The sequence below is a fragment of the Rhinoderma darwinii genome, chromosome 3 (genome assembly GCF_050947455.1).
Source record: "Rhinoderma darwinii isolate aRhiDar2 chromosome 3, aRhiDar2.hap1, whole genome shotgun sequence".
NCBI lineage: Eukaryota > Metazoa > Chordata > Amphibia > Anura > Rhinodermatidae > Rhinoderma > Rhinoderma darwinii.
This window is the reverse complement of record NC_134689.1, coordinates 316,455,694-316,479,041: the sequence shown is the minus strand read 5'-3', so window position 1 is coordinate 316,479,041 and position 23,348 is coordinate 316,455,694. Positions and strand designations below refer to the sequence as shown.

The window sequence follows — 23,348 nt, the reverse complement described above, 5'->3', positions numbered from 1 at the left end:
TTTCCTATGCGTTTTTGGAAACAGGATCCAAACGAAGGAATAAATAAAAGTGCTCCCTTGCAGTCTAGGCCAGGTGGTGTTTTTAATTATTATGTGTACAATGTTTAGAAAATAATTTCTACCATTTTTTTTCTATAAATTAATATTTACACAATAATTTAATATAAATTACTCATCATTCCATAGAGTGCCTGTCATGTTTCTGGATCCTTTTTTTTCCCATAAAAATACCCACTTACTAAATGAGCAGGTAAACCTGTTACCAACGGGACGCAGGCAAGCCACAAATGCTACATAGAGGGAAAGTGCTTGTGTGCAATAACTAGTGATATCCACTCCCACTATTCTTGAGGGGAGTGGCTGCTCAGTGTTATCACTGCACACAACCGCAACCACAGCTTTGAAAAATGTGATGGTCGCACGGCTTGTCTGCGTCCTGTTGGGAACTGGTGTTTACCTGCCCAGTTAGTAAGTATGGCTTGTTTTTGTGTTTTTTTTTTTGAGTGTATGTATGTCCAATTTGTCTGTGAGTTGCTTTAATGTAGGGAACGAAAAGTTCTAGTGTACGGACTCGCAAGTCGATGAGGACCCTTGACATGGGTTGAAAGCTTGCGTACTTTGGCCAAAATATCAACTAATACCTCATGTTTATCATGAATACTTTTTTCAGGTATGCAGCCAGGCCTTGTAATGTTGGGGGAGAATAGCATGTTAGTGCCTGGTGTGGCGTGCAGGGCAGCCTGCCTGATCGAATAGTATGGGCGTGACTAATAGGCTGTGATCTGGCAAGATATGATACGCCTTGCGACCGGCACATTTTCTGTAATGACGGGGTAGGGAGACAGACAGGTAAGCCCTAATATACCCGCCACTCAGTCCTTGCCTAATTGAAACGGCCCGTCCTAGGCGAGGGCGTACAACTGGGCAACGGTCCCTATGCTCAATAACTGCACGACAGACAAACAGACAAGGGTACACAGAAGCTAAGGGAAATGGGGCAGTTGCCCACGGCAACACAGTGAGCATCAAGAGTAGTGAACGAGCCGAGTCAATGCAGGAGTGCACGAGGTACAAATCGCAGAGCAGGAGCGTAGTCAGTAAAGTCAGGGTAAAAAATGAAGCAACGCCAATAATCATAGCAGGAGCAGAAGAGCCAGGAAACAGAAAAGAATCACAGGCAAAGGAGGAGCAGGAAATGCAGGCATAAATAGACAGTGGGCGGGAGTTAGCTCCGTCTGGCCAGGCTGTGATAGGCTCTCCAACTCCTCAGCCTCCCAGCCTGACTGGTAGAAGATTGTGTCACTCTCTCAGACTTAGGAGCAGGTGCCTACTGATTACCCACGGGCGTCGACACAGAAGCTGTGTCTGGCAGATCCTTTACTGTACCCCCCCCTTTTAAGAGCGGCCACTGGACCCTTTCTAGGTAGACCTGGCTTATTGGGGAAGCGAAGATGGAACCTCCTGAGCAATACCCCAGCTTGAACATCCCGGGAGGGTACCCAAGTCTTCTCCTCAGGCCCGTATCCTCTCCAATGGACCAGGTACTGGAGGGAACCTTGGACCATCCTACTATCCACAATCTTGGCCACCTCGAATTCTACCCCTTCAGGGGTGAGAACAGGGACCAGAGGTTTCCTCGAGGGAGCCAAGGACGGGGAGCAGCGTTTAAGGAGGGAGGCATGAAACATGGCGTGTACTCGAAAAGACGGGGGTAACTCCAGTCGGAAGGAGACAGGGTTAAGGACTTCAATGACCTTGTACGGCCCTATATATCGGGGAGCAAATTTTTTGGACGGGACTTTAAGGCGCAAATTTTTAGAAGATAGCCACACCAGATCCCCGACTACAAACAAGGGGTTAGCAGAACGTCTTCTATCTGCCTGAGTATTTTGTATGTTCTGGGACGCCTCTAGGTTCTTCTGAACCTGGGCCCAGACTGTGCACAGTTCCCGATGAACGACATCTACCTCGGGATTGTTGTAACTACCAGGTGAAACTGAGGAGAACCGTGGATTAAACCCAAAATTACAGAAAAAGGGGGAGACCCCTGACGAGTTACTGACCCGGTTATTAAGGGAAAATTCGGCGAGGGGAATGAAGGAGACCCAATCATATTGACAGTCAGAGATAAAACACCTTAAATATTGTTCTAGAGACTGATAAGTCCTCTCAGTTTGGCCATAAGTTTCAGGATGGAAGGCCGAGGAAAAGGACAGATCAATCTCCAACTTTTTACAGAAGGCTCTCCAAAACAATGAAACAAATTGTACCCCTCTGTCAGAAACAATATTGACAGGAACCCCATGGAGACGCAGGATGTGTTTGACAAACAAGGTAGCTAACGTCTTAGCATTGGGTAGTTTCTTGAGGGGCACAAAGTGGCACATCTTACTGAAACGGTCTACTACCACCCACACCACCGACTTGCCTTGAGATGGAGGCAAATCGGTGATAAAATCCATGGAGATATGGGTCCAAGGTCTCTGGGGAATGGGCAAAGAACATAGTAAGCCCGCTGGTCGGGACCTGGGAGTCTTGGACCTAGCACAAATTTCACAAGCGGCGACATAGGCCTTAACGTCTTTAAGCAACCCAGGCCACCAATAGTTTCTGGCAATGAGATGCTTGGTACCCAGGATGCCTGGATGGCCAGATAGTGCAGAGTCATGATTTTCCCTGAGTACCCTTAGCCGGAATTGCAGGGGAACAAACAGCCTGTTCTCAGGAAGGTTCCCGGTAACTGAACCTTGATCAGCCGCAATTTCGGAGACTAAGTCAGAGTCAACAAAGGAAATGATTATACCTGGAGGCAAAACACATGCAGGATCTTCCTCTGAAGGAGGACTGGCCATGAAGCTACGCAACAGTGCATCAGCCTTAATATTTTTAGACCCAGCCCTATAGGTGACCAAAAAGTTGAATCTAGTAAAAAATAACGCCCATCGAGCTTGTCTCGGGTTTAGCCTCTGGGCAGATTCTAAGAAAACCAGATTCTTGTGGTCGGTAAGGACCGTTACCTGGTGCCTAGCCCCCTCCAGGAAGTGGCGCCACTCTTCAAATGCCCATTTAATGGCTAAGAGTTAGCGGTTGCCAATATCATAGTTACTCTCAGTGGGCGAGAACTTCCTGGTGAAGTAGGCACAGGGACGGAGATGGGTGAGGGACCTGGTACCCTGGGACAAGACAGCACCCACTCCCACCTCGGAGGCGTCAACCTCCACGATGAATGGCTCCATTTGGTTACGCTGAATCAGCACATGGGCCGAGATAAAGCACTTCTTAAGGACCTCAAAAGCCTGGACCGCCTCTGGAGGCCAGTGGAGGAGGTCAGCACCTTTGCGAGTAAGATCCGTAAGAGGCTTAGCGATGACCGAGAAGTTAGCAATAAATCACCTGTAATAATTAGCAAACCCCAGGAGCACTGTAACGCCTTCAGTGAGGCAGGTTGGACCCATTCAGCCACAGCCTGAACCTTGGCAGGGTCCATGCGGAATTCATGAGGAGTGAGGATTTGACCCAAAAATGGTATCTCCTGCACCCCAAACACACATTTTTCGGTTTTAGCAAACAGTTTGTTTTCCCGAAGGGCCTGGAGCACCTTCCTGACTTGTTCAATGTGGGAGGACCAGTCCTTGGAAAACACAAGTATGTCATCAAGGTACACTACAAGAAATACCCCCAGGTAGTCTCTTAAAATCTCATTTATGAAATTCTGGAAGACTGCGGGAGCATTACACAACCCAAAGGGCATGACGAGGTATTCGAAATGACCTTCGGGCGTGTTAAACGCAGTCTTCCACTCATCCTCCTCTTTGATGCGGATAAGGTTATAAGCCCCCCTTAGATCAAACTTAGAGAACAATTGGGCCCCCTGAACCTGATTGAAGAGATCAGGAATCAAAGGAAGGGGATACTGGTTCCTTACAGTGACCTTATTCAAGTTTCGGTAGTCAATGCACGGCCTAAGACCACCATCCTTCTTCCCTACGAAGAAGAAGCCAGCACCTACCGGAGAAGTAGAGGGGCGAATGTAACCCTTGGGCAGGCATTCCTGGATATACTCTCTCATGGCTTCACGTTCGGGACAAGAGAGATTAAATATCCTACCCTTAGGGAGCTTAGCTCCTGGTACCAAATCGATTGCGCAAACGAATTCTCTATGAGGAGGTAACACTTCGGAGGCCTTTTTAGAAAAAACATCAGCGAAGTCCTGAATAAACTCAGGTAGAGTGTTCACCTCCTCAGGGAGAGAGATAAAATTAACAGAAAAACATGATGTCATGCATTCATTACCCTATTTGGTAAGATCCCCAGTATTCCAGTGAAACGTGGGATTATGCATCTGCAACCAGGGAAGGCCTAAAACCAAATCGGACGATAATCCCTGCATTACCAGTCCAGAGCACTGCTCCAAATGCATGGAGCCAACAAGGAGTTCAAAAACAGGGGTATGCTGTGTAAAATAACCATTAGCAAGAGGAGTGGAGTCGATACCCACTACCGGACAGGTTTAGGCAAGTCAATCAATGGCATAGCTAGAGACATAGCAAATTCCACAGACATAATATTAGCAGAAGACCCTGAATCCACGAAGGCACTGCCGGTGGCAGACCTACCCTCAAAAGAGACCTGAAATGGAAGCAAGATCTTATTAGTTTTCATATATACGGGAAATACCTGTGCGCCCAAATGACCTCCCCGATGGTCACTTAGGCGCGGAAGTTCTTCCGGCTACTTATTCTTACGCCTAGGACAGTTGTTCACTTGATGCTTGTCATCCCCATAGTAGAAGCAGAGACCATTCTTTCTGCGGAACTCTCTACGTTGTTGGGGAGAGACGGAGGCCCCGAGTTGCATAGGTTCATCCGAGTTTTCCGTGCAAGAATGAAGCAACGGAACCTCGGGAGCCATCATGGGGTGGTCAGAGGGGAAGGCACAAAAACGTTCAAGTCGTCTTTCCCATAGACGTTGGTCAAGACGTACCGCTAAAGCCATAACCTGATCTAGGGAGTCAGAAGAGGGATAGCTAACTAACTGGTCTTTCAGGGCGTTCGACAGACCCAAACTAAACTGGCACCTCAAGGCAGGGTCATTTCACCGAGAAGCTACACACCACTTCCTAAAGTCAGAACAGTACTCCTCAACGGGTCTCTTACCCTGACGTAAGGTCACCAGCTGACTCTCGGCAAAGGTAGTCTTGTCAGTCTCGTCATGTATGAGCCCGAGAGCGGAAAAAAAAAGATCAAGAGGAAAGTTCAGGGGCATCAGGAGCCAAGGAGAAGGCCCATTCTTGGGGCCCGTCCTGGAGCCGGGACATAATTATACCCACTCGCTGGCTCTCAGAACCTGAGGAGTGGGGCTTTAAACGGAAATAGAGCCTACAACTCTCCCGAAAGGAGAAAAAAGTCTTCCGGTCCCCTGAGAATCGGTCAGGCAACTTGAGGTGGGTTCAAGAGGTGAGGTGGGGGGCACTACCAGGGTAGCATCATGCTGGTTGCCCTTCTGAGCCAGGGCTTGGACCTGTAGGGAGAGGCCCTGCATTTGCTGAGCCAGGGTCTCAAGGGGGTCCATAGTTGTGTCAGGGACCAGTGTAGAAAAGGTATATGGGCCTGTGATTATGTAATGACGGGGTAGGGAGACAGACAGGTGAGCCCTAATCTACCCGCCACTCAGTCCCTGCCTACTTGCAACGGCCCGTCCTAGGCGACGGCGTACAACTGGGCGACGGTCCCTACGCTCAATAAGTGCACGACAAACAAACAGACAAGGGTACACAGAAGCTAAGGGAAATGGGGCAGTTGCCCACGGCAACACAGTGAGCAACAAGTGTAGTGAACAAGCCGAGTCAAACCAGGAGTGCACGAGGTACAAATCGCAGAGCAGGAGCGTAGTCAGTAAAGCCAGGGTCAAAAATTAAGCAAGGTCAATAATCATAGCAGGAGCAGCAGCGCCAGGAAACAGAAAAGAATCACAGGCAAAGGAGGAGCAGGAAATGCAGGTATAAATAGACAGAGGGCGGGAGCTAGCTCCGTCTGGCCAGGCTGTGATAGGCTCTCCCACTCCTCAGCCTCCCAGCCTGACTGGTAGAAGATCGTGTCACTTTCTCAGACTTAGGAGCAGGTGTAGACTGATTACCCACGGGCGTCGACATAGAAGCTGTGTCTGGCAGATCCTTTACATTTTCTGAAGCTTTGGTTGTGTCCAGTCATACCACTGAGCAGCCACTCCCCTCAAGAATAGTGGGAATGGATATCACTAGTTATTGCACCTGAGTACTCGCCCCTCTATGTAGCATTTGTGGCATGCCTGTGTCCTGTTTGGAACTGGTGTTTACCTGCCCATTTAGTAAGTATGGCCTGTTTTTGTGTTTTTTTGAGTATATGTATGTCCCATTTTTCTGTCAACTCCCTTTGATCTCATCACAGGGAATTCCTGTGATGAGATTGAGGGATATGCCTGATATGGACAGACAGCCCAGGGTCCATTGAAGGACCCCAGGGCTGTCTATCCATATTTCTTGATGTTAGGGCATACTTAGATATGCCCTAACAGATGCCTGTGTACTATCAATACCCAGGCTTATATACTGGCATATAGATATATGCCTGTACATTAAAGTTGAAAAATAAAAAATAAAATTAATTTAAAAAAAAGTAAAAGTCCCAATAAATAAAATAATAAAGACATATTTGGGATTGTTGCGACCATAATAACCTGCACAGGATATTATCTACTGCTAAGCTTTTTTACACTGAGAACCACACAGGTGCAAAGTATTTTCAGAAGCCTATTGCCTTTTTAAAACACCCACAAATTTGACCACATGGTTGGGCAGTGGCAACTAATATCACTATGCCTGGATTCTAATAGGAGCCTGCTTACCGGTCACCAGCAGGAACATTGATAATGGCACGGTGTTTTTCTCTACAATACTCTGCAAATGTGCATTCTCCGGCAGACCGCCCAAACTGCCCAATCGACTGCTTTTAAAAGGAAAAGCTCTTTACTCGCCACTGCCTACCATTGGCTGCCAGTAAGGAGTTACCAAAGTTCATAACTCTTATTGTAATTTTCTGGGAATACATCGATCATACGTTGGATTCCCAGATCACATTGATTGCAAGGATAGACCATTATTCTGTATTTTTGGATCACTTTTAAGACGCATGAGTTTTATTGCACTTACATTTCGTTCAGCCGCCAGTGTATTTTTTGTTGTTATTTTTGCTTGACTTTTATTTTTTTCTCAAATTTGTATGCATAGCGTAGCTTAGGGACGATGCAGCGGTTGCGGTTGCTACCGGTCCCGAAATCCTAGAATGTAACTAAAAATGGCACTAAAAATAGTAAACAAATCGAGGGAGAAATCTTATACTTCATACATTATTGCTTTGTAAGATTATTAAATCTGAGCCAACCAGCATTTGAGGGCTATTAACAGTATCAGAAGAAGTCCTTTAAATGAATCCTTAAGAAGTAGAAAAACCTATTAAAATTATATTGAAGAAATATAATTTCTAATTACATTAGGAGCCACAGTCTCTATTATGGTAAGAAGCAGCAGGAGCGAAAAGCATTCCTGTATCCCGGCTAATATAGAAGTATTGCCAAATGGGCTGCTCATTTACTTTTCGTGTTGTCTGAAACATTGCCAGCACAACAAGTATGCCAGGACAAACTGTGCACCCCCTCCACCCTTCTTCGAATTGCCCTCCCATAGGACCTAAGCTGGCATGCAGATATGAAATGTAATGATAACAGAAACATCCTGCCTACAGCGCTGCTGAGAGGAGCAAGTGATTCCCATGTCAGACACTGAAACTGGATCCAACAGCACATTAATGAGGCCAGTGATTAATTTTATTGCAGCAGCACTTTCCGAGACTTGCTGGATGTCAAGGGCATATTGTCACATTGCCTGGTGTCCTGCTCGTACCCAATATAGCTCAAATGGCGTCAGTGTCTCACTTCTAAAAAGATGCACGAATGGGAGGTTGGATGACTATACCTGTTTACGTCATGGTGGAATTATAAATGTGAGGCACAGTAACACAGCAGAAGATGCTCCTTGCCAAATCGAATGTGTAAGCTTGTCATGACACTGCTGTGCAGTCTGTGAATTAATGATATAATAGTACTATTGCTTATTAATTACTCATACTTTGTGTTATTAATACTATGCATTTTTTATTACACACACATGTATATATATATATATATATATATATATATATATGTGTATATATATATATATATATATATGTGGTGTGTGTGTGTATATATATATATATATATATATATATATATATATAAATTAAAAGGCCTAGAGTCAATGACAACACTTGAACACTTGCTGTAGGTGTGTACATTTTTGCATTTATCCATTTTTACCATATACAAGTATAAGGGTACCCACGCACATTGCAGATTTGCTGCTGATTTTGCTGCTGACTTCCCCTTTACGATATTGAAAAGGGTGAAATCTGCTTTGAACATCCAGAACAGAATGAGCATACTGCATGTTTGAAAAGCCGCAGCCTGGTCTGATTTCCATGCGGAAAGTGTTTCACATAATTTTTTTTAAATCTCATCCACATGGTTAGCACGGTAATCTGCTGAAAATTTTACGCACAGAATATTTGCAGAATTTCCATCCTGTGTGGACCTGACCTAATCCTTATTGATTTGAATCATTGTTATTTCAGTATTTGATGTTTCTCAATCATTGAGTGTTGCTTATTCCAACATTTTTGATTGTGCTTGAAATAAATATTTGTATGACCTTTCACTTGATAGTTTTGCTCATGTGATGTTTTCTTCCAGAAGCTCGTTTTTGTACCTGTTGCAAGAACAAAAGGAAGTACATAGATGTATGTAGTTTTAGCTGCAGTATCTGTGTGCACTGCATACAAGATTCTGTGATTGCAGTCAAGGGGGTGCTCAGCTCAGAAATACAAGTCCATCCAATCCATCTTGGTGAGTACCGCTCTCTCTTTCTTAATCTGTGCTTGTTTATATATATATATATATATATATATATATATATATATATATATATATATATATATATATAGTATATACACAGTTGAGTCACATTATTCTGACCACTGATGTGTCGTGGGCTGGCTTTGTGGGTATATAAGCTGTGCGATAGACTTTCTGAACACATATCACTCATTGTTGCCATGGGCAAAAGGGGCGACTTATTAGAGCTGCAAAAAGTGATCACTATTGGCTTTCGGGCCAAGGGATTCAGTATTTCTCAAACAGTGCAGTTTGTGAACTGTTCGCGTGCTGCTGTGGTGAAAGTGTATCGTGAGTGGACAAATGGCACCATTGGGAATAACCGACATGGAAACTGCGGAGCACAATGTGCGCTCAGGTGAATGTCGTCTACGAAGATGCGCGAGGGCCGAACGACATGTTACAGTGTAGTAGCTCACCGTGAAAATCAACCAGGACGTTACCAGACGTGTGTCTAAAACAACAGTTCAGTGAACCCTACTGCGTATGGGGCTCCAAAGCAGACGGATGGTCTCTGCTCCAATGCTAACAAAGGTGCATTGGAAAAAAGGCTTCAATTTGCACAGCAGTATCGGAATTTGACCACCGATGATTGGCAAAGGGGTTGCCTTCTCCGATGAGTCACGTTTTCTGCTTGAAAGAACAGATGGACATTGGTATGTGATGTGAGAAACATCTAAGAACAAACATCCTGCAATCATTGCTGGAAGAACACAAGCTGGTGGGCAGTGTTATGGTCTGGGGAATTTTTTCATGGTATTCTCTGGGCCCACTCATCCATGTGGAAAGCACTCAGAACCAATTTGGGTATGAATCTATCGCTGCAGATCATGCCCACCCATACATGCTGTTTGTCTTCCCTTCCATCTTGTTCGCTCTATGGATCCTCTGCCACGTACCCTAGAGGAAATGTGGGATGCACTGCAGTCAGCTGGCTCCAGATACCTGAGACAACCTACCAGCACCTTATTAGGTCACTTCCAGCCCGTCTAGCTGCTGTCTATGCTGCAAACGGCGGTCACTCTGGGTATTAGCTGGTGGTCATAATATGTGTATATATGTATATATATATATATATATATATATATATATATATATATATATATATATATATATTAAACCAAATGTTTGAGGCAAAAATGTAGGACACTCCTAAATGTGACGAAAACTAAACTGAACCAAAAGCACCCACTTATTCAATAATAAAGACCTAAAGTGTCAAGGAGGTCGTAAAAAGCAGTTATTTTTGGTGCAAACACAATAAATACGATTGAAAGGTTGTGCGTCAAAAAAAGTGTAACTATAACCAGAAACTAAGCGCAGCCAGGTTTATAAATCCTATCTGCAATCTCTTTTCTGCAATCTTTAAATTAATGGAACTAAAATGACTACATGTTACTTTCCCTTTAAGAAGATACAGATAGAGCAAACTGTATTATCTAGTGCAGGTCATCCCTATTAAAAAGTAACTGGCTATTGAAATATTATTGACTCAAGAAAGATTTAGAGATTATTATCCTTGGAATTATTTTAGAGCATATGTACATCCCACAATACTTTACATACATAACAAAGGAGTGCTACATTATAGTGGAACTTGTATAGCTTTAATTCAAGTAAACCAAAGTAACCTGGCAAAAGTTAAAGGCAATGTGTTGCCAGAAAAACATGTTTTGTTTTTTTTAATTAAACATTTAGTGTGTGGGTGATTAAACATTGTTCAAATTTTTTTTTTTTTTTTCACGAGTCAGGAAATATTATAAATTAATTCTAATTTATAGTATTTCCCATTTCTGGTCACTAGATGGAGCTATTCCCAAAATTGCAGCATTGCAACATTGGGTGAAAAGCCCTCGCTCTAGTGAGCTCTCAGCATCCCCCCCTCCTTTATCCTGGCTAGTGCCGGGATAAACGAGGGGTTTGAAAGGTTTAACCTCCTACACTGTGTGTCGCCATTTTTTGAGGTAACCCACAGTGTAGTAGGTTTACATACAGTAGTAAACACACACAAACACGGAACATACATTTAAATCTCTTACCTGCTCCTGCCGCCGCGGCTCCCTCCGGCCCGTCCGCTCCGTCTGCTGCCGCTGGTGCAAGTGCACAAGTCCGGAAGCCGCGACCGGAAGTAGTAATATTACTGTCCGGCCGCGACTTCCGGTCCACAGGAAAATGGCGCCGGACGGCGCCAATTTCAAATTGGACTGTGTGGGAGCGGCGCATGCGCAGTTCCCACACAGACGCCGTACACACAAGTGAATGGGACGGGACCCGTTCGCAGTCCCTATGGGACTGTGGCTGCCGTATTCCATGTCTGTATGTGTCGTTAATCGACACATACAGAAATGGAACAAAAAATGGCAGCCCCCATAGGGAAGAAAAAGTGTAAAAATAAGAAAAAGTAAAACACAAACACACAAATAAATATAAACGTTTTTAATAAAGCACTAACATCTTTAACATATAAAAAAATAATTTGTGATGACACTGTTCCTTTAAGTTGATATTGATGTGTACCTACAAAATTGCTAATAGGAAATAGCCTTTTCTCTTTGCATCCATTTTTAATGAATCACTTTTTTAGGCTTCCAATGAAAGCAATGAAGCATTAAAACATACATTTAATCTATATTTAGGATTACCTGAGGTACTGATCTTTGACCTTGTTGTAACCTTTTAGATGAACGCCTTAGAAAGTGAGAGAAGGTAGCCCTAGGATTTATAAACATAGATGTGAAGACTTCAACACACCAGTATTCAGTTCAAAAGATCAAAAGGGATCTCTCGACCCAGCCTCTCTAATTAACAGGAAAAATGGCATTTCCTTCTCATTATACTTTTACTAAAGAAAGAAAGTCAAGTTACTAATCTTCTAAGAACACGTTCAAGTGACAGAGATTTTCCATTAGACTTTAATAGCACTTTAAGTGCTTATAGGTTGCCTGTTGTCAGAACAATTGTCCATTTCTTGAACAGACCAAATGCTTTGTGGCATATACACTATATGGACAAAAGTATTGGGACATCTACACATTACTCTTACAGGAGGTTTTATGACATAACATTCTAAATCTATAGGCATTAATATGGAGTTTGTCCCCCCCCCCCCCATTGCAGCTAAAACAGCTTCCACCCTTCTGAAAATGTATATCTGAAATAAATCAAAGGAAGTAGCGCCTCATGGTGCAGAATCCCAAAACAATGGTGAATAGGAAGAGGAGTAAGAAATATCCTCACCTGGGATAGTTGTGCGGTATCCAGGCACAACACTGTTTGAATATCTCCGTGAATATATATCTCCGTGTATGATGTATCCCATCTTTTAATCCATTATATGTTATTGGTGATTATATTTAATAAAGATTTTTTGTACTTTTGTATATCATTTAGTATACTATTTCTTTAAGGGCTATTTCCCTTTATGGTTCGCTTCTAGGTTGTCTACAACACTGTTTGAAGGCAATCAATTGATAAAATTTATGCTGCTCCCTAGCCAATGGGACCACAAGGCTCCACCACGTAGTATTGTATCAGTATGAGAAAAAGTGTGTGTATATATATATATATATATCTATTAAGGAAGTCAAATAGCGCTACTTCATCAGGAGGGTAATGAAGTAGCGCTATTTGACTTCCTTAATATATATGTATATATATATATGTATATGTATGTATATATATATATATATATATATATATATATATATATATATATATATCTACACACACACACACACACACACACACATTTTTTTCTCATACCGATACCCTTCTGAAAAGGTTTTCTACAAGATTTTATAATGTGTCTGTGGGAATTTTTGCCCATTCATCCAGAAAAGCATTCATTTGTGAGGTCAGACACTGATGTTGGACAAAAGGGCCTGGCTCGCAATGTTTATTCTAGTTCATTCCAAATGTGTTCGATGGGGTTGAGGTCAGGGCTTTGTGCAGGTCAGTCAAGTTCTTCCACACCAAACTCACCCAAACATGCCTTAATGGACCTTGCACTGGGGCACAATCATGCTCGAACATCCAAACTGTTCCCACAAAGTTGGGAGCATACAATTGTCCAACATGTCTTGGTTTGCTGAAGTATTAAGATTTCCCTTTATTGGAACTAAGGGGCCTAGGTCAATCCCTGAAAAATATCCCCATAGCATTATCCCTCCTCCACCAAACTTTACAGTTGGCACAATGCAATAAGGCAGGTAATGTTCTCCTGGCATTAACCATACCCTGACACATCCATCAGACTGCCAGATAGAGAAGTGTGATTCGTCACTCCTCAGAACACGTTTCCAATGCTTCAGAGTCCAGTGGCAGCATGCTTTACACCACTCCAGCTGATGCTTGGCATTGTGCTTAGTGATATAAGGCTTGGATGCAACTGCTCGGCCATGGAAACCCATGCCATAAAGCTCCCGATGCACTCTTTTTGTGCATATGTTAATTCCAAAGGAGGTTGGTAACTCTGTAGTTATTGAGTCAGCAGAGCATTGGCGACATTTATGTACTATGCACCTCAGCAGTTGGCGACACCACACTGTAACTTTACGCGGTCTAGCACTTTGTAGCTAAGGTGCTCTAATTCATGAAAGATTTCTATTTACACTAGTACCACTCATCGTTGGTCGTGGAATACCTAAGAGGGAAGAAATTTCAAAACTTGCTTGTTGCAACGGTGGCAACCTATTACAATACCACACTCGAATTTCGTGAGCTTTTTAGAATGATACATTCTTTCACAAATGTTTGTAAAGACGACTGCATGGCTATGTGCTTGATTTTATACACCTATTGCAATGGGACTGAATGAAACACCTGAGTTCAATGATTAAGAGTTGTGTCCCAAAACTTTTGTCCATATTGTTTATCAGACACACTGCACTTGGGGGTAGTGCCACTGTTCTTCATATAGGTTTATTACTGCAAGATATACAGCGTAGCATTCATCAGCCATGCCTTCCCTCCTCCATAGAAGACAGTCCTAAAAAGACAAGAACCACAAGTAACCTGTCACGATCATAGGGTATGTGGACCCAATAGGCTGCTCCCCCTGTAGCGGAGAGGCAGCTGGCCTATTCACAGTCTAGACAAGAGTCTCTAGCAGTTCGTAACACAAGGGTACCTGAAATAGTCCAGACAGTGGCCGAGGCTTCAGCACGGATGGAGGTGGGTGCAGCAGGTTGCGCCAGATGTGGTGGATAACATTAGACGTGGCAGAGGACACTGATTGTGGCAGATGACACTGGACATGGCAGACAACGCTGGACGTGGCAGAAGACACTGGACTTGGCAGACGACACTGGACATGGCAAACGACAGCAGGTTCAGTAGGACACGACTCCAACACTAATTGGCTCAGGAACAAGAATACAGCACGGGATACAGGATACAGGTAGCAGGGCATGGGTAACAACAGGAATGGGAAATAACTAAGGGACCATTTGCAAGACTGACATGGGATACACTAACAACGCTCAGGCAGGGCCCTTCTTATAGTCCAGGAAATCATGGGCAGATGATGATGATGATTTCCACATGCCCTTTAAGGCCGGGCAAGAGCGTGCGCGCGCACCCTACAGGACACAGTGGACTGGAGCGGAAGTGAGTGCTGGCGTCTCCTGGGAAGGAGATGCGAGCCAGCGCTCACAGATCCATGACTACGGCCGTCAGGGGGGGGGGGTGAGTAAACCCGATGGACCGCGGCGATGAACGCTACATAACCACTGGCATCCAGGAGTTCAAATGAATTCAACTTAATTCAAATGCTTAAAATATATTTTAAATAAGGCTTACATATTCAGCAGAGTGTACAGAGATTAAATGTATTTACTCGGGTTCAGAACTTAATGTACACACACTGACTAATGCCATTTAACGGAATCCCACCTGAACTTGTAATGGATTTGCCTGACACAGCTTCTTTGTCGACGCCCGTGGTTAATCAGCCTGCATCTGTGCCTAGATCTGTTAGAGTGACTCGATCTGCTACCGCTCAGGCTGGGAGGCTGAGGAGTGGGAGAACCTATGACAGCCTGGCCAGACGGAGCTAGCTCCCGCCCTCTGTCTATTTATACCCTCATTTCCTGCTCCTCCTTTGCCTGTGATTCTTCTGTTTCCTGGCTCTGCTGCTCCTGCTTGTACTATTGTCCTCTGCTTCAAATTGACCCTGGCTTTACTGACTACTCTCCTGCTCTGCGTTTGGTACCTCGTACACTCCTGGTTTGACTCGGCTCGTTCACTACTCTTGTTACTCACGGTGTTGCCGTGGGCAACTGCCCCATTTCCCTTAGCTTCTGTGTACCCATGTCTGTTGGTCTGTCGTGCACTTATTGAGCGTAGGGACCGTCACCCAGTTGTACGCCGTCACCTAGGACGGGCCGTGCAAGTAGGCAGGGACTGAGTGGCGGTTAGATTAGGGCTCACCTGTCTGTCTCCCTACCCCGTCATTACAGAACTATAAGCGTGTGTTTGGATCATAGGAGGAAACTAAAGGATAACCGATTCAAACACAGTGCCAAGTCCAGTCATTCATGATAAGGTTAGCTTGTGGAAGCATGCTCTTGGTAATGCACAATATTATAATCTTGAAGTAATTAGTTTTTTTTACAACATCTTGTTCCAATCTCCATGTTCTTCTCCACTTTGAATTCCAACACTACTTCTCCTACTCTGATCATGAACCTACACACGCATGCTTCTTAGAGTGATGAACACCTTTGCACATAATTTTGTTTTTTGTTTTTTAATCTGAAAAAAGGTCAAAAATTGTGTGCGGATACAATTTTTCATATATATCTTTATAAGTGTTGGAGATTCATTTTCTATTATAGGGTGCCAAATCCTTTGAATAGTCTTAAAGTAAAATGATAAAACATGCCTGCAGACACCACATAAGGGAGCATACTGTATACAGATTTAGAGAGCTCCCATTGATTTAAATAATAAATGGGTAATCTCCACCAAAATAAATTGGTAGTAACGATCGTTCATCTTCATACATTACCGATTATAGCACCTTGTGAAAGGAGCAAGTGGTGAAAGGAGCAATGGAAACAACGGTGACAAACAGAAACCATTAGCAAAGTTTCCGTCACCATTGAAATCAATGGTGATGCAAAAGGAAGCTAAGGTTTCCATTTGCCTTTCCATTGAGGGGTTCCCCCGATGGAAACCTACGACAGAACCCCTCAATGAAAGACAAAGCTGATGTGAACATAGTCTTACCTTGGCTACAAATGCCTTATCAGATGTTATCTTTTTAAACTAATGCCGCCCGATTAGTATGATCTTGTGCAAAATATATTCCTATATATTATAAGATTAGCCTCTATTGACTGTTGTGCTGGAGAACACTCTGACATACTCAATTTCCATGAAACTTTCCATAATTTTTCCTGAAATGAAAATGATAAAGTCATCCCAGCTGTGATAAGTGATCTTATCATGACTTTAGTGTAAAACACGACAGCATATGTGGACAATCTGTTGCATGAATGGCTAAGTGTTTTATGGTATTTTTATTTAATTGGTCCCAGGGTTGATCTAGATTATAAAGCCCCGTGTTAACTACTCGGATAAAGATCACTTTGAATAGACTGCCGTGTCTGTGTGAAAAATATAAAGCAAAACATTACATAATCACTTTGACCTTGAACTCAAACATATATTGAAGTCAACCGATTTTACACTTTAAGCCTCTTAACAAGCATGGGGATCACCGGTAAAATGCATACAATGTTTAGACTGGATGTGAAAGAAATACCCGAATATAAAAATTCATATACAATACAAAAGTGATTAAATACACTATAGTTATATAGCTAATAAGTTTACTGGAAATGGACCTTTTAGTAAAAATTAAAGGTATGACAGCATGACAGCACAGATCACTCTGTGCTGTGTGAGTAAGTCCCACAGAAACGTTACCGAAGTGTCGGGAGTGTGAATAGACATCGCGTCCTGGCTGGAGGTAATGTCTATTCACTCTCAAGACACTTCAGTAAGGTTAATGTGGGTGTATGTACAAATGGACATGAATGAAGAGAAGTGTATGACGCTGATTGGCCAGCGTCATTCACTCCTCTGTACAACGCCCACTTGGTCAAAAGTTAAAAACCGCCAGTTCGGCATTAAGAAATGAATTAGCATAAATCTAAAATTGCACATAACTTACTCAAAAATTATTGTTTTTCAAAATAAAAACCACTGTTGTTATCTATATTACAGCGCCGATCACATTATGTAGGAGATAGGGCACTTATAATCTGGTGACAGAGCCTCTTTAATTCTTTCTTCTAAAACACCTCTGAGAAAACTGCATGTACTGTAAATAAGCCCAGTTCACATAACATTTTGTCCATTTCATGTCCTTTTTTTTTGCTTCAAAAAGTTAGTTTATGGCCATCCTGTTGCTATTGACTTCTATTGTCAAAATATTAAAAATAAAACAGGACCCGTTTTGATCCTGTTTTTTGACAAGACAGAAACATTTGGCAGGCTAGACTTTCTGTTGTGTAAAAAAAAAAACACTTCACTACCTCAATACATGATGTGATCTGAGCCTTCCTATATTAGGATTGACATTTACTAGATGTCCAGACTTCAATGGTATGGTAGGCTTCGTTTATTTTTCAGTATTTTTTTAACTCACTAGAAGTGTTTTTTTCTGATCCTTGTAGTTCCTAATGTAGTCCTCTCCTGTAACTTACTATTTATCGGCAATACCACAGTTACATTGTAAAAATTTTAACAATAAAAAAATACTTTTAACTTACTTTGTTATGGCCGATGTCAAAGGAGCATCCTTAACCCCTTCCCCTCGCAACCCTTTTTGATTTTCGTTTTTCACTCGCCGCCTTCCAAAAGTCATAACTCTTTTATCTTTCAGTCAATAGAGTGGTATAGGGCTTAGTTTTTTGTGGGAGGAATTGTAGTTTTTATTGGTAGCATTTAAAGTACCATATAATGAACTGGGAAACTGAAAAAAAAAATATTTGTGTGCTGAAATTGGAAAAAAACTGAGATTCTTCAATTGTTTTTGGGGTTTTATTTTTACGGCTTTCACCGGGCGGTAAAAACAACAATTTAACTTTATTCTGTGGCTCAATACAATTACGGTGATTCCAAATTTATATCGTTTTTTTTATATTTTACTACTTTTAAAGAAAAAAACCTTTTTGTTAAAAAAAATTTGATTTGTGTCGCCACATTCTGAGAGCCATAACGTTTTTATTTTTTCATCGATTGAGCGGTGTGATGGCTTATTTTTTGCAGGATGAGCTGTAGTTTTTATCGGTTTTATTTTCTGGTACATATAGTTTTTTTTATTACTTTATATAACTTTTTTTTGGGAGCTAAGTTAACCAAAAGACAACAATTTTGGTGTTTTAACTATGTTATTTTTTACGGCGTTCACCATGCACATTAAATAATGCTATATTTTAATAGTTCAGACTTTTATGGACGCAGTGATACCAATTTTGTGAACTTTTTTATTTTTGACATTACTTTATAGGAAAAATTGGGTTTTTTGAACTCTTCATTTTCTTTTATTTTTTTTTTACTACTAAAAACTTGATTTCACTTTTTTTTTTACACATTTCATTAGTCCCTCTAGGGGACTTCAACCTGTGATCATTAGATAGCTGATACAATACACTGCAATACTAACGTACTGCAGTATATTGTCATTTTTACAGACATCTAGTATGCCCTTCCACAGGCAGTGCTTAGCAGAGGCAGAGTGAAGGCAGTCCTTCATTAGGCCCCTGGGCTGCCATGACAGCCATCATCACCCCCCTGATCTCATTGTGGGGGGGGGGGGGGGGCGATGAGCTGTTGGAGGGGGCCGCCCCCTCTTTTCAACGCCTCAGATACTGCGGTCTCAATTGACCGGAGCATTTGAGGGGTTAAACAGCAAGCAACAGCGTGATCACTGTTCCTGGTAGTTAGTCCCGTGTGTCGGCTGTAAAATACAGCCGACACTCACAGCGTATGGAGCGCGCTCCATACATTCCCCCTGCACTACGACGTATCAGAAACATATAGATAACACATATGGCATATAGATACAACAGCAGTTATAAATCAACTCATGCAACTATGTGAAGACCAGTTGTATACCATCTAACCAAAATATATAAACCTACAGAATAAAGGGACAAAGCACCACAGTTGTACAAAAAAATATCAAAAAATCTTTCCTAGCATTTATAATAAATGTCAAAATAAAGTCCCAAAATGGATAAAGCAACATTACCGGAATGAGACATACAGAAACAACATGTGTCCAGAGCAACTGATATGTATATCATAAGTAAGCATCATAAATAAAGTGCTGCGTGCTGAAAACTATAGAATTGCATAGGAACATGTGCCATGTATATATTAAAAAAAAGACACAAAAGGGTACAAACGTACGTAAGGGTATGCATGAAAGGCAGCATGTAAATAACATATATGGAGGAATAAATACACCAAGTAATATGCAGTGCCTCAATGCATGCATACCCATCTGTTTGTTGCAAACAAGGATAGTGCCAACCTCAACGCACGTATCGGATCAGCCTTCGGCTGAGAGTGGCGTAATCTCTTCGCAGGTGCAGTAATCTATGGTACAATGACCAATCAGAGAGTCATCTGTCCTTCCCGCCACATATCTGAAAACGTACACGCCGTCATGGGCCAAAGTTCTCGCCATCTCACTGTATCGGACTACTGTGTCTCCCGGTGTCTGACATCACGGACGTGACTACATCATCACGTCGTCATGTGACTTGTATAGTGCGAAATGTTAGAACACCATTACCAGGATACAGAGACCGAGTAGGGTTGTGTATGTCAGAGCATGCGCACACTTCTGATTGGTTTGGATAGGCGAACTCCAAAGAATGGGCAATATAAAGAAAAAGAATACCCAAAAAGAATACAATATTACAATATATATAGTAAACAACATATTAAGGACAAACAGATACTTGGTAAATGGCAGAAAAACATCCAGCTGTATGCTATACACAAGATAACAATGTGAAAAACACATAAACAGATGTACAATAAACAATGCAAAAATGTGTGGTTACATATTATATAGAGGAGAGTATAATCATCAATAAAATATTTACACCGTTCTGGGCACGGTACATTGATGACATTGTCATGATTTGGCAAGGCACCTCTGACCAATTGCATAAGTTCATTTAGACTCTTAATAACAATTCTCGTAACATACGTCTTACGTATACATGGGATGTCAACCAAGTTGAATTCTTGGATGTACTACTCAAACGTGATGCTTGTGGTCATATCAAAATAGTTCAGTAAGAATACATCTGTTAATTCATTTTTTCTTGCTACTTCCTTCCATCCAGTTCAAACTACTCGAGCCGCTCTGGTCAGCCAGTTTCTTTGCATGCGACAAATCAGTCAGACTGATGAACATTTTGGACAACAGGCCGCTAACCTCAAAACAAGGTTTCTCGATGGAGGTTACAGCCATAGATCCATCAAAAAAGCATATGCAAGAGCAAAGAATACACCAACCACGTTAACAGCTACTTCATCTGCTAATAAAGATTTTTTGTTGTGCTTTTTCCCATTAATCTGTATGCATCCTTAAAGGGGTTGTCCCTTTAAAATAATTCTACACCTGTCCACAGGACAGGTGATAAGTGTGTGACCGCTGTGGGTCTGACCCCTGGGACCCCCAGCATTCACGAGAACTCCCACTCCGTTCATTCTCAATGGGAGTGATCGAGATAGCCGAGTGCTGTACTTGGCTATTTTCATCAGTCCCATAGAGAATGAATCGCATAGAGAATGGGTGCGCATGTGCGCTTTCTTCATTTGGGGAAACAAGACCCTCGTGATTGCTATGGGTCCCAATGGTTGGATCCTGTGGATATTTGATAAATTATGTTCATTGAACAACACCGTTATAATCTACTCATTCGATTTTTCTAAAATGATAAGTAGAGGAAATGTATATTTGAATATACATCTATCATTTTCCAGATACCAACAGGGCGTCGACAAGCCACTCTGCCTAACTAGGGTATTTACTGCAGATAAAGGGCTAGGGCAGCAAACTAAATCTTTGCCCTAGGTGAAGGAAAGGTCTGATACAATTATGAATGAAAGAGTAGGATAGATACAGACTGTGTATATTCATTGGCATATGTGGAGTTGTTTATGATAAACAGGTATGTACCACGGAGCTTAGATTGATTGTGACGTGACCATAAAGGCAGAGAATGATCAGTGAATGTCAGCCATTGAAAACTTTAACACTGTAATTGTAGTCCAGAACAACAACCTTTACAGACCAACAGTGAATAACAAGTCAGTCTGAAAGCAGCCTTCTAAATCTCTAGTTTATGTCCACCTTTACATGTATAGAATTCTGAGCAATTTCTATCCAAGCATCGCAATATCAATCAGAATTGTGTGTAAATTATTTAATTGAAATATGTCCCATTTTACTTAAAGAACAACCATAGTTCTCATTATTTGAGGTTTGTGGAATAGGGATTTTTTTCTAATAAGGAATAAGGGCCTTTTACACCGGCCGATAAGCGGCCAGTGCAGCGAGTGCCGACCAACGTTACTCTGATCGCTCGTCCCCATCCATTATTATTATGTCGGCAGCGCGTCTCTCTGTTTACACAGGGAGATGTGCTGCCGACAACGATAATATTTTACTTTTTTAAAACAAATACGACTAGCGTTTGCTCATTCATCTGCTGATCGTTCCCCTGTTTACACACGGCAATTATCAGCAACGAACATTATATTAACGCTCGTCTGCCCGATAATCGTCCTGTGTAAAACACCCTTAAGGATTCTACACAAATTGAATTCAGTCCGAATTTCCCAAATGTTTTGGATTAGCCGAAATCTACAAAATATTAGATTTTGCGGTGGACGAAATGCAACAAAATAGTGGCCACTGGTGAACGCCGTAATGCTGACTTGGCATTAACGGGGTTAGCCACTTTATGTTTATTTTTACTAATGTGAGGGACACAACATTATATGCCAATAACTACAGTATTACAAAGTTAATAGAGCATCGGCGTCAATGTCTTTCTTGCCATGCACAGTGTTATTCAATGGAGGCCGCTGATGGATGTCCCTAGTCACATGCCTGTCCATCAGAGGCCATGTTCAGAACAGGAGTGCCGTCAAGTCCATGGAGAAGGCTGTATTAACAAGCGGGGCGAAGCTTCTCACAGGAAAACATCGGCCCCAATCTTCTAATAACTATGTATTAATAAGTGGTCACTTAGTTATAGGAAGCCATGACTAAGGACGCAGATCGCGTCTGAAACGCGTAGGCACCCGCCTATCCCCTTCAACTAGCCATTGTATCCTGAAGGAACACTGAATGTCTATTCTTTTAAAACCACTCTATTGTTAAATAAAACTTGGAAGAAGTTTCCGATTTTAAACCAATTTACCTGGTCTCAGCGCTGGATCCACTCCTTTACCTTTCTGTTCATCCACCACGTGTGCCGACACGAGGACCCGAGCGCTACAAACAGTGTGACTACCATATTCAGGTGAGCTGGAGGATCCCTCCTATTCTCTATTAATAAGTGGTACATAATGCTGTTTCCCACACATTAGTGAGTATAATAAACTGGCCGACCTGTCCTAGAAGACACCAGGGAGGGGATTTATTCGGACCAAGTCGAATGGGACAACCAATTTAATCGAACCGTACCCGAAACTAATTTTGTGAAATTTGCTCATCTCTAGTAAGAAATGCAATCACATCTTAACATTTCTGAGAAAAAGATGTATACAATGCAAACAAACATTGCTTATATTACAATAGAAGAAACACTAATGATTGTTATGTATGAAAACAGCCTTAGCTATCAGAGAAGTGCGAGATCAGTTCTGTCAACAAACTTTTCTGCAACACAGATGAATAAAGAAAAGTATTGCGCTATCTCCAGTTTGTTATTGCTGAAACGCCAGGGATGATAAGCCTTTTGAAAGAACAAAGAAAGATTTCATATACCCCTGTCTTCTTAAAGTTTTCTAATGTCAGTGATTTTGGACAAACTCCATTTGACTTTCATGTTCTGTTTGTTTTCTTTTTGAAAAATTCAAACAATTCATTTCCCAAGACCAGTCTGTAATAAAATAAAACTAGCAATCTTTTTCTATAATCCAAAATAAACAGGATGCCATGTAGTTAAAGGACATATCACTGCAAATTGTTTATTGAAATGGAACCAAAGTGGGAAAATAGAGTAATTACATGCATTATGTAAAAAGATCCTGCTATAACAGTTTTCATGGTGTGATCT

General features: G+C 42.0%; 1 long non-coding RNA gene across 3 annotated transcripts in view; it reads left to right on the top strand.

Annotated features, from left to right (window-relative positions):
- Nucleotides 1–23,348, top strand: part of LOC142748159 (uncharacterized) — a 32,098-nt gene that overhangs the window by 3,482 nt on the left and 5,268 nt on the right. For 2 of the 3 annotated variants that reach the window (XR_012882160.1, XR_012882161.1), the window contains exon 1: nt 8,858–8,976. The exons of the other annotated variant lie outside the window; for it this stretch is intronic. This is a non-coding gene — a long non-coding RNA (uncharacterized LOC142748159). Of the gene's footprint in view, nt 1–8,857; nt 8,977–23,348 lie in introns of those variants that run through there. 3 annotated transcript variants of the gene reach the window in all.